This window comes from Marmota flaviventris, chromosome 13 (genome assembly GCF_047511675.1).
Source record: "Marmota flaviventris isolate mMarFla1 chromosome 13, mMarFla1.hap1, whole genome shotgun sequence".
In the NCBI taxonomy this organism is placed as follows: domain Eukaryota; kingdom Metazoa; phylum Chordata; class Mammalia; order Rodentia; family Sciuridae; genus Marmota; species Marmota flaviventris.
In genome coordinates, this window is record NC_092510.1 from 32,674,732 (window position 1) to 32,686,887 (window position 12,156).

The 12,156-nt window shown below is 43.3% G+C and overlaps 1 protein-coding gene and 1 long non-coding RNA gene across 3 annotated transcripts in view; one reads left to right on the top strand and one right to left on the bottom strand.

Annotated features, from left to right (window-relative positions):
* Nucleotides 1-573: 573 nt before the first annotated feature.
* Nucleotides 574-2,453, bottom strand: LOC139701559 (uncharacterized). Its single transcript, XR_011704089.1, has 2 exons — nt 2,295-2,453; nt 574-1,711 (listed from the first exon to the last, which is right to left on the bottom strand). It is a non-coding gene; the product is annotated as an uncharacterized lncRNA (long non-coding RNA).
* Cemip2 (cell migration inducing hyaluronidase 2) overlaps nt 1,982-12,156 on the top strand; it is a 76,254-nt gene continuing 66,079 nt past the window's right edge. Inside the window, exons 1-2 of one of the 2 annotated variants that reach the window (XM_071600580.1) lie at nt 1,982-2,479; nt 3,138-3,319. The gene's annotated coding sequence lies outside the window, so the exon portion shown is untranslated. The remainder of the gene's footprint in view (nt 2,480-3,137; nt 3,320-12,156) is intronic. The other variant, XM_027940134.3, reaches the window with a different exon arrangement.

Sequence of the window (12,156 nt, forward strand, 5' to 3'; positions counted from 1 at the left end):
CTGGTGGCCACAGCATTACAATCTCTGCTTCCATAGTCACATTACTTTCTCTTCGTCTCTGTGTTAGATTTCCAGCTTTCCCCTTGTAAGAGTTTTTGTGGTTGCAGTTAGAGCCCACCCTGATAACCCAGAATAATTTCCCTAACTCAAGACCCTTAATTCAATCACATGGGCCTAGACCCTATTTTTATTACCAGGTTAACATTTATAGGTTCCAGAGATTGGAATCTGGTATCTTGGGGGAGGGAGCATTTTTCAGACAACTACATAAGGTAGTTGACAGTTTCTGCCCATTTTGTGTGTGTGTGTGTGTGTGTGTGTGTGTGTGTGGTGGGGTGCTGGGGATTAAACCCAGGGCCTTGTTACATCCTCAGCATCTGTACTATCTTTTAAAGGCATAGTTCTAAGCAGTTCACTTTGGGATCAGTAAAGTAGTGCTTTGCCCCTTCCGGCTTGTCATTAAAAGCCATCTGCCCTATTTTAAGGATTTTTCTTTACTCTCTCTCCCTGAAGGGATAGTGGTTCCAAAGGGAGTTGGGTACCTGTTCTATAAAGTCCCAGCAGTAGATGGAGTACTGTTTGGAGCATCTTTCCAAGGTTTTAATTGTGGACAAATTTTAGCACAGTTCCCCAAATTTACATTTTCCTGATTCAGTAGATTGGGCGATGTCTAGGAATACATTTTTTCCCCCCAAAGTGTCTCAGGATTCTTTTCATCAGCCAAGATTTGGAAATACCGATTCCTTCTACAAATCTCTGAACTGAAACCCTCGAAATAGGGTATTCCCCTTCCTGCTTGCTGGGTGTGTCACGGTTACATGACTGAATTTTTATTGGAAGGGTGGGGTAAACAAACAAAAAAGAGCATCCCTGAAAAGTGAACAATCCTCTCTGTACAGTATTCACTGAAAGTGTTCCCTAGAGGGAAGATTTACAATCCTAATGAAATCGAAAATGAAGACGGCCGGGATTTGGCAGTTCTGTAGCTGTCATTAGCTCGGGATCTCTGGCGGATGACGGATCGAGCCCGGCCGCACCCTCGGCTTCAGCCAACGCTTTCCAGAGTGAAAGCAGCTTCCGCGAGGGGGGCGAGGTCCCTCCAGACCTAGTGCGGGTGTCCAGAGAGAAGTACTTTCCCAGTGGGATGGGCTGGGAGTGGCTTTCAGCGTCCCCGCCCCGCCCCCTGTAAGAGGCAGCTACTGCAGAGTGGCGCGGGCAGGGGGCGTGGGGAGATGTAGGTATATTTATTCTGGCCTGAGAGCTGGACGCTGGGAGTGCTACAAGCTACCAGAGGAACTATCATTGTCCCAGCAGTCTGATTCTTCAGAGAGGACTAAGAACCTCGCACCCCTGGTTGGCCAGGTGGGGGCAGCCGAGTTACGGTGACTTTATGCACAGAAAATTTTGTGGGAGTTTGAAAGTTCCTTTGGGAATGCTGGGACGCTGAGTAAGTCTCAGCAGGGATCGCTGAAAAAGTGGTGTCCAGCTCAGCCATAGGGTATAAGGGTCATGTTCGACCACGGCGTATGGGGGCGCAGCGTCTTCAGATTCAGCCGGAGGTGATTGGGGGCTCAGTTGGGCGTGATGGGAGACACAGGTACAGGTTCCGCCGGAGGCGACAGCGGAGCAGTACGAAGCTCAGCTGGGGTGAAGTGGGGCGTCGGTTCAGGTTTGACCAGGCCAGGTGCGCGCTACCAGCACAGGTAGGAGCCTGAAAGGCACAGCACGGGACGCTGTAGGGGGCTCTGGTCCGGTCCGCGGCGCGCCAGGGCGTTGTTCCGGCTCGCGGCAGCGAGTGGCGCTGAGCCGGGAGAGTCTACAGCTCCCGGCCCTCGGTGGCGGCGGGAGGAGTTCTGCGAGGCTACCGCCCCCTCCCGCCCAGGCTCCTCCTCTCTCTCCGCCTCTCTCGTTCTGGCTCTCCAGTCCGCCCGCCCGCCCAACCCGCAGCCCTCCACCCACCAGAGCCAGGCCGCTTGTCTGGCCGGCGGAGGCTGAGCGCGACCCTAGTGAGCCGTGGCGCCCGCCGACCAGGGACAAGCGCGACTCCTGGGACGCGCTCTGCTTCGCGCCACCGTCTCTTCCCCTATTGTTTCGGGGACACTCGGGCCGGCGCCGTCCGGGTCGCGATTCTCCTCCTCTTCCTCCCGGAGGGGAGGGAAAGGAGAGAGCCGAGCGTTTGCTCCGGGAGAGCGCAAGCCGAGGCCCCTGCCCCCGGGGCTCGGGGCTGGAGGAGGTGGAGGCGGAGGCCGAGGCAGAGGGAAGTGCGCGTCACTCCCAGGAGGAGAGTGTTTCACCTTCAAGCGGAGGCTGTGGTTACAGCTGCGTAAAAGCAGCAGCACAGCGGCGGGCACTGGGGCTGGAGGGGCTCCTTGGCCATGGAGAGGAGATCCGGACCGGGCGACGCCAGGAGCTCCGCTCAGTCTCTGTGGATCATTGCGTAGGCACCTGAGTTAACCGACGCTAGGCGGGGGAGGGGAAGGTAAGGAGCGTTGGTTTCGCCGGCCCCCTGCCCCGCCTCCTTTGCTGTCCTAGGAGTCCATTGCGAGGGCGCAGACCCGGGTCTTGCGCACCTTCCCGGTCCCTGGAGGCCTGGCCCGCTTTAGCGTTGGGCATTTCTGCCGAAATGAAAAATATTCTCCTGCTCCCCGCAGCACCCTCCTTCCCTCTCCCGCGCTCCTCCTTTCCCCGGTCTCTTTGGATTAGAAGTAACCAGACTCCTCTAGAGTCAGTTCTTTCAGTAAGAAAGGGTCCTTGGGAACCGTGTCTTGATTTCTTTCTTTCCCTGTATTTTCTCATTACGTTTACGGGGACCGGAACAATGGATCTTTGAAAGTCTGTGTGAACAGCCTTAAACTTTCTGTAGAGGGCTGGGATTAAACCCCACAGGAAGCCGACTACAGTGAAAGGTTGATGGAATGTGCATTGTAGAGTTTTAGCTTCGGTGCGCGCGCGCTTGTGTGTTTGCGGGGGCGGGGGGGGGATCTTTGTCTCCTTACTGTACCCCTGGGTTGGTGGGTCCTCCATCCCCCACTTCACTTTGTGTTACTTAGGGTAAGATGAGGCTTTTAAGTAGCATGAAACTTTAAAGCTGGGGAATAGTTTTAGTACTGGACTCCACTCTGAGCTTTTCTCTGCAGAGTTGGGAGATCCTGGCAAAGGAGGAGCTCTCTCCTTGAGGACCCGAGGTGCTGCAGTCACTGCACTTTTCAGCAATAAATCCAAGGTCCTGACTTCCCTGAATGCTCTCTGCTGAGGGTTGATGTGTGTCACCAGACCTCTCCCTGGAGCGGAAACAACTCACTTAAATTCTCCACATAAGGTTAGGAAAACAGACTTTGATATATGTCTCCTTTCATCAGCAGTTGAGGATAAAGACAGTGCGCCCAATAATTTAAGAACTTTAATTCTGCTCATGAGCCTCTCACTACCTTAACTTCATTCCCTTTGTGCCAGTGTTACAACAAAATGCCATCCTGTCCATTTGCATGTGTTGAGGGTATGCAGATGTGAGCTCCTTCCAGGGAAAAGTGAGAAAAATTGATAAAAAGGGGGAGAGGCTTCTTCTGAGCTGAGGGAAGCCTGAATTCCCAGGAAATGACTGCTAAAATCAAATACATATAAAATAGCTTTTTAGTTCCTTGGTTGGGTAGAACAGAGTTCTTGGTTTGACAGTTGAAGAAAGCTTGCTCTTTTTGTAGTTGGGCATCATGCTCTGGTTGGATGCCCCATTGCCTATTCAAAGGGTTCTTCTGAGTTTGTGTTTATGATCAAAGCAGAAGAAGGTGCATAAGTATGTCCTCTACTTCGTAAACATTGGGTGGCACTTTTTGGTGCTTTATCCTATTGCTGAAATGACTCCCCTCAGCTTTCTGTGTGTCTGCACTAGAGGAGCTGGACAGTTTGGAACTTGGAATCTGTTTTCTGGCTTTCCGTTCAGTCTACCTTGTGCTGTATTTTTCTGATCTATGTGTACTTACATGATCAGAAAACTAAGATTAGGATTGAACCCTGAGTCTTCCACTGTTCGATTTTATTAGCCTGTGGATAAGAGAGTAAGGTGAGGACTGGGTGTGTGTATGTATGTCTGTGCATGCATGTCTGTGCATGCACATGCGCATGTGTATATACAGGAAGTAGCATCTGTAAATTCTTACATGTTGCTTGTGTAAAGTTTCTGTGTTGTGGTTAATTGAGTAAAGTCTCCTTTCTTGATCTAACTTAACTGGTGAATTTCAGAAGTGTCAAAGTCACAGTCACAACAGGAAACCTGACCGGTGCAACCATTTACTAGTCACATTCTGGTAGAATAATCAAGTCTGCCCTCAAACAGCTACCTAGAAAATGAGAAGACAAGTGGGGGTAAAATAATCTTGTGGGCCATTTTTGAAGTTGAAAGGGTACTCCTTTCTAGCTGTGTGCCTCTGTGTAAGTTTTTGAAATTTAGAAAGATGAATCATGTGTCAGAATGAGAAAACTTTATCATTGCTTTCAAATTTACAGCTTGAGACTCATATTTGAAATGCTGCATGTAAATATCTCCATTATAAAGTGTTCTAAAACATTTGGGTCTCACATCCTCTATCTACCCAGCCACTGTCCATTCATTTAACTAACAATTATTAATTACCTATTGTAATTAGGCCATGAATTACAATAGACTTCTCTGGAAGGAGTCTCAGCACCTGCTTCTTGGAGCAAAGTGGAGCAACAGAGGGACACCGGTGGAGTGGCAGCTGTTGTGGAGACCACTTGGTACCAAGTTACCCCATGTGGTGGTCTCCAGCTACCAAGATGAATAAGACATAGCCTCCTGAGTTGCTGGGATTACAGGCGGGCACCACCACACCCAGTTCATTATGCACATTTTTTAAGAAGCCAGAGAAGGAACTGATTGGGAAAGGGGTTGTGTTGCAGTTTTTTGAAAAATAAAATTTATTAAATCAGAAAAAAATAAATGGGACTGAAAACTGGTATCAGGGTGCCATTTTAGGCACCTTGAAAGGGTTATACAGGTGCTAACCAACTATCTGCTACTGGGAAAATCCTCTGATTTTCTTCATCTGTAAAGTGAGTTTTCAAATGCTTTATGGAATGTTCTGAGGATTAAATTGGATTAAGTTTGCTATGTATATGATAAAATACTACATAAGCTAGTGCTATGTGTTATCCAAAGGGACTTTAAATATGTGTGTGTTTTAAAAGCTATCATTAGTTATAAAGCATAGCTTGAATTTGTATTAATCAGAGATTTCTGATTTATTGGCTTCTTCCAGACAGTTTTGAACCCCCTCTGGGGAGCAAGTCTTTGTTTTAGGTTCTAGCTATTGTTAAATGGTATTCCTCACCTAGACAGGCTTCTTCTCATCCCAGACACAGGAAATTCTCTGGCTTCATTTGGGTTGTGAGCATTAATTAGAAGGATGAGCTTTCTGGTACAGTGCAACCGTGGAGAAAGGTTTGTCCTGTAACATACACATATCACCCTGCCTCCCAAGCTAAGCTGGCCTTTACTTCCCTCTATCCTACAAGATGAATATGGGAAAGAAAAGAGGAAAAGAAAAGAAAGCAAGAAAAGCTCTGTATTTTTGAGACCATGAAAATCACCTGACTAGTTTTGTCCATTTGAAAAGAGTTATAATTTCCAACTAGACTGTTAGAGGCTCTTCTCTCAATAGCAGCAGCTGCTGTCTAGGTGAAATTTGAATCTGTAAGCAATACTTGCTTTAGTTCTCTACTTGAAATAGAATTAAGCTCATCTGACATTTTAATAAATTGCCTTTGATAGAAATCCAAACTCAGATATTTAAAGCTATTGAATTAAATGTGACTTTTTTGAAGAAAGGAGATGATATGAATGTAAATTGGTTTTTTGGACAGTGCTACATATGCTGAATCCTAGTATAGAGTTCTGGGGGATCTTAAAAATAATATTAAAACAAGGAAGTTGAGACCCAGAGAGGCTTACTAATTAGGTAAGGTCATATAGTAATTTAATGACTAAGCAGGGACAAGACCTCCTTTGTCTCTTATTTCCAGACAACACCCCCTCACACACCATATATTCTCATTTATTCCAGTTTGGCTTTGCTTAACAATATAGTTATTTGAATGTTTTTATGGTCAAATAGTATGCATTTGAGCATAGAAAACCATTGCATCCAAGTTAAAGACAGACCCTGTATCTTTTCATTTCGTAGTTCTTACACATAATATGGTGATCATTGTGGGGTGATGTTACTTGTAATAAATTTCTGTCAAATAAGGAACAAAGTGTAAGAATAATGTTAGCTTTACTTGCATTTTCTAAAAACAGGACCAAGTTTAAAATATTGTAGAAGTGAACATTTTTTTCAAAGCAGCAAGTTCCTGGAAACATTATTCAGATTTGTGTTGTGAATCACAGGATAAAAGCATACTAGAAATAGTTTGTATGTTCTTTTGTTTTTCCTTTATTTGCTTTGGGAAACCTTTAGTGTTGGTTGTTAGAAACTACATTCAGCAAATATTTTGTTGTATTTCTAAAATGTGCAAGGTCCTGCTGCTTTCTGTGAGCAAAACAAAGATAAATGAGACGTGGGGTCTTTATTAAAATACCTCTTTAAAAAGTGAAGCCGACTTGGAAGCTGTAATTATTATATCCTAACAAATGAATCTGGTGATCCGTGAAGCAAAACTGTTTAGAAATTGTTGTCATTAGACTAAAGTTATAAGCAGAGTTGTAGCAAGGCACATATTTTCATTATAGCATGAAGAGTGGTACATCTTTTACATTTATTGTATCAGGGATTCATTTTAGTTTGGACAGTAAGTAAAAGTTTGGCAGTATTTGATGAATTTTATATAATGAAAAATTTGCTGAAGAGAGATTGTGGCATTTTTAGCTTCAATGTATTAATGTGCGCACATACACACACACTCACACTCTCTTACAGCTTTAATGCTGCATAGAAGGTCCCTGAGGACATTGTTGGTTGAAGAGTTATAATCCACATTGAGTCACTCAGAAGAAAGAATTGTCCTCATTGATTGTGAGTTTGATGTAAGTATCGTAGAACATACAAACATCCACCACAAACTAGATGTCTTCATCGGGTCTGTTACCAAGTCTCTCTTAAGAGTGAAACTTACTGATTTGAAGATATTCCCCAAATTACTGTCTTGCCCTTTGGAGGAGGCAAACCTTCTGTTGCCATAATGGCCTGAGCTAATGGTGACTCATTTTCCTGAAAATGAATGGTTTCACACACAATGAAATTGGAAAATTAATTGTTAACATCTTAGTCATTGGCAAGTTTAATTTAGCACAAGGAAAAATGTCAAGAGTTCTGTTTTGGAAGGAATGAGAAAAATGAGTTATTTTTTTTTAAAGATTGTAACAGAACAAAACAAAACAAACCCATATAACATTGTTTTTTTGACACCATTAGTGCCACCACTATAAAATGAACTTTATATTAGAATTTAAAAAATTATACCTCATGAATGAAAAAAGTGTGACTTTAATTGCTCAGTATGTACATACTGGTAGCCATTTCTGAATCAGCGGACCACATGTAGCTTAAAAAGCCGAATGAGGGATGAATAGCCTTTCAGTACAGTTCATGACATCTTTTGATTCCTGACAATGCTCTGCTCTCCCAAGGCCTACCCTGACTTGGACACTGCTTGTACTTACTGCATGGGAACTGCTCCCAGGATAGGATCAGATAGTGGATAACTTCCCAGCTGTTTGGTTACCATGTGGTCTTAGCTTGACTTTAACCTTCTTGCCTCCTGTTTGTGCTGGTAACAATAGCCTGCCCTGCTTCCAGGTATCCCTATTTAGGTACACAAAGGCCAACCATCACTATAGTGCTGGGCAGTTGCTTGTTCATGGAGGTCCTGACTTTTGACTCTGGCATCCTTGAGTCTTGGAGAGCAGAAGGCAACTGTTGAGAAGAGGTCATGTGATCCATTTATTTGGCCTAAGATTCACATGCCCTCAGAAGACGTAGAGATTGGGTTTATATTTTGGCTTGGAACTTGCTTTCCAAAGAATAGGAAAGACTTCTTGGGTCTGTTGCTTCCCCTGCCCTATTGGTGTGTTGGACAATGTATTGTTATTTTTGTGGCAGTTTAGTGATAGATTTTAGTGAATACTTACAAAGTAAAGAAGTTATCAGTAATGATCTGATGGTACACTTTGGCGTTAGTACATTTGCCAGGGCTTTTAGAAAATTTAAACTTTCTTCCATTCACAGACATTTAAGAAACTGAGGTGATCACCTCTTCAGACCCACCAGACCAGTTTCTTTGTCCCAGTGTGACCTGGAATTTCTCCTTCACTGATATTGTCTCCCCACCTCCTCTTAGCACTAAGCTTGGAGCTCTTTGATTGGAGGGTTCATGTATATATATTTTTTTCACCACTGTGTCTACATTTTTTTTAGCAGAGTCCTCAAGAGATTCTCAAAACTAAACTTGTACCTGGTTTGAAAAGGTTTTGCTCCCAGTGGCTAAAATTGTATTAAAAATAGGTTATGTACTACAGTTAAAAGAAATGGTACACTTGAGTCCTGGTCTTGCCATTAACCAAAATGTTGCTTTTTCTTCTAGCCCTGGATCATTTCACTTTGGACAGCTGATTATTCATCTAGCCTCTTTTTGGTTTGAAAGGCATGTCAAAACATACTCATTGTGTATTTCCTATTGTCATTGCATCTCAGTGTCTGTATATCACTAGATCATGAACTTTTGGTGTGCCTATACTTGTTTATGTAGCACATCTCGGCTTTATCTTTCCCCCCACTCTCCAGCATTCTACCAACATAACTTTCCTGGCTCTTTCTTCTTGAGAAGTAGTTGAAAGCGTTGTCCCTGGCATTCTGTAGAGAATGCAGCCCACAGGCGGCTCTGGCCTTTGCTGTAACCTTAATTAAATCAGCCTCCCTCAAGTCAGGCTTCAGCTTTGGCTTGTTCTTTTGAAGGTCAGCTGCAAGGCTGACACACGCCTGCACCACCATTGTGTGCCTCTGCCCAGCCATCCATCACTGTCTGCAGGTTGGAAGCCTCTCTTGGGTCTTACCAGCGGCTGGGAAGGAGCGCGTGGAGGATGGTCTAAGGAGCATGGGGGAGGAGGGGAGGACCCAGGAGAGCAGCTTTTCAGTAGAAAGAATTCAGGAGGGAAAGGAATCTGATGAATAATAATAGGAAAAAAGAAACGGATGAACAGAGAAGGACTGATAGGTAAAATGACCCACTCCCTCTGTGTCTAATTTTCCAGAACATCTTCCAGGAGTTTATCTTTTAGTTGTGTAGAAAGACAAAATTACAGCAAATTTAGTTATGGATCTGCTGGGCTTTCATTGAAAATTCAAGAAATGAGGCAGCTCCATGCAACAAAACAGGAGAACTCCTAACCGGGCAGAGGCAGAACAGTGGATTTTATAAGGTGGGAAAAAGGAAACAGCACTAGAAAAAAGCTGATTGGTTAACATCAGATTATTGCAAGTTCCTTTTTTTTTTTTTTTTTTTTGTATAAGAGTTAAAGCAGAAGGGACTTCTGTATTCTACTGATTGGAGTAAATTGGAATCTCCTGTTTTCAGGGAAAAATTGGTTTGTTTGGGATCTTAAATGAAATCCCACAGATTTCTGAATGAAAGCGGACTTCATTTTTTTCAACAATCTCTTGCACGTATCTGTATGTATGGACTTAGCATTTATGCTGAATTCCTTACAGGGGTTGTTTTAGAAAAAGTATTTTATTCTGTATGCTCTGGAAATAGAATAGGCAATGCATAATATTCTTCTGCATTGTATAAAAAGACCCTCTCAAAAAACTCTTTGTTTATAGAAAATCTGTATTATACATTAAGTTCATGATCTTCATGAGAAAATTGGTCACACTTAAATATTTATTTGAAAAATTAACAAATTAATGGACCTAAAAAGTCAACTTTGCTAAGATTATTTCTTGTCTCCTTCCTCCCTTCCTCCCTCCCTTCCTTCCTGGGGATTGAACCCAGGGCCTCACACCTGCTAGGTAAGTACTCTACCACAGAGTTATATCCCCAGCCCTTTTTTAAAGAAATTTTAGATTTTGAGACAAGATCTCATTAACTTGCCCATGCTGGCCTCTAACTCATGATCCTCCTGCCTTGGCCTCTGTCACAAGCATTTATTATGGACTCAGTCTGAGGCACAGTTAGATTTAATCAAACCTATTTTATCAATGCTAATCACACTTCAGACACAAATCCTAATTCTAAGTCCTAACAGTCTACACCCAAGGGTCCCAGATGCGCACGCTCACGTGACCTGTCTTAAGTCCCGGCTGCTGGAACTTGATCTGGGGTGGAGGAGTCTGGTGCAGGGAGGACAACAGCAATGGAGGCCTTGGTCTCTCTGTCCTGGGTCCTGTTAGTCCTATCACCCCTCAGAAGTCTGGGTTCTTAAGTTCATTTTAAAATTCATTTGCTTGCAGCTGATAACTGGGTGAGGTCTGGGTGTATGCCCCGGGTGTAGACTGTTATTACTAACTTAAGTCAAGGTTCTGCAGTTTATCTAAGTTTTGCAGTTTACATTATATAATGGCACATTGCTTATAGTCTTTTATCCAACATACACACTAATTAATATAATCAACAGTCAATAATCCTATAATACTTCTAGTACTAATATCAGCCTCCCACACATCGCCTGCTTATTTCTATTGAACAGTTCTATATGACTAAGATAATGAACTTGTTGTATCAACACACATGATCTAAATCTAAAACAAAACTAAATGAAATACCTCTTCCACCAAAAAACAAAACAAAACAAAACAAAAAACTGAAAATCACCTCATCATTGTGCCTTTTTTTAAAAAAGTTGTAAGTTGGGAATATAGAATTATTCATTAAAAGTTCAAGGCTATTAGGAACTCCTTGAAGATTTTATTGGGTCAGATGTACTAATAGTAAAATCCATGATTTGTTTTCATGATAATTCATGCATATCTTGTTTCTGACATGTTTTACTTTTTGGGCATACCAGTCAGTATGTTGTAAAGATCTTTATGAAAGATGGAATTTTTTGGCCCCCATTTTTTTTTTTTTTTTTTGGTGGCGGGTACTAGGGATTGAACTCAGGGGCACTCGACCACTGAACCACATTCCCAGCACTCTTTTGTATTTTATTTAGAGGCAGGGTCTCTCTGAGCTGCTTTGTGCCTTGCTTTTGCTGAGGCTGGCTTTGAACTTGGGATCCTCCTGTCTCAGCCTCCCCAGCCACTGGGCCTACTTCTTTGATTTGCTGTATTGAAACTGTAGAAAAGCTAAGATACTGGAAGTTGTGGAATTAACCCATGGATTGAATACTGTTTTAAAATCATGTCCTTGATTAGAAGAAGAAGGAGGAGGAGGAGGAGGAGGAGGAGGAGGAGGAGGAGGAAGGGAGGGAGGGAGGGAGGGAGGAAGGAAGGAAGGAGAGAGAGAGATCAGCCTAGCTTCTTGTCTGTTCTTTCATGGCTGAACTTCCCATTAAAAATAAATTCTCATAAACTGAGTGTGGTAATCCCACTCTGTAATCCCAGTGACTCTGGAGGCTGAGGCAGGAGGATCACAAGTTCTGGCATCCTCAACATTTACTGAGACCCTCTCTCAAAATGAAAAATAAAAAAGGACTGGGGATATAGTTCAGTGGTAAAGCACTCCTGGGTTCAATCTCCAGTACCCTACCCCCACCCCAAGAAAAGTTCTCATAGAAAGTGTAGGTGGGATTAAAAGAAATTTAAATAAGTCAAAATAATTGGATTTTTATTAGGTGCTCAATATGGGACCAGTCTGCATGTCTTGACACTGTCTGTGGGACCCCTCTGCATTGGGCTAGAGGAGTTGATGGTTTGGGGGACTGATGATATGGCCTGTGGGCAGGTGTCCTGAGCTATTCCAGTAAGTGATAATCACAGGGGAGTGAATTTGTTTTGCCTATTGTTATCTCAGCCATAGAAAGACCACTAGGAGCTAGCCCTTCTAAAGAACTCTTACTAGTTCTGAATTACTGCTGCAGTCTCCGTAGAACACAGCTTTTCTTGGCTGTCAGCATAACAATATAAAGTGGCTGGAATGTTTTCCTTTTTCCTATGTGCCTGTTGCATTTCATAGTGTATGGTTAAACCATTGAAAAAATTATAA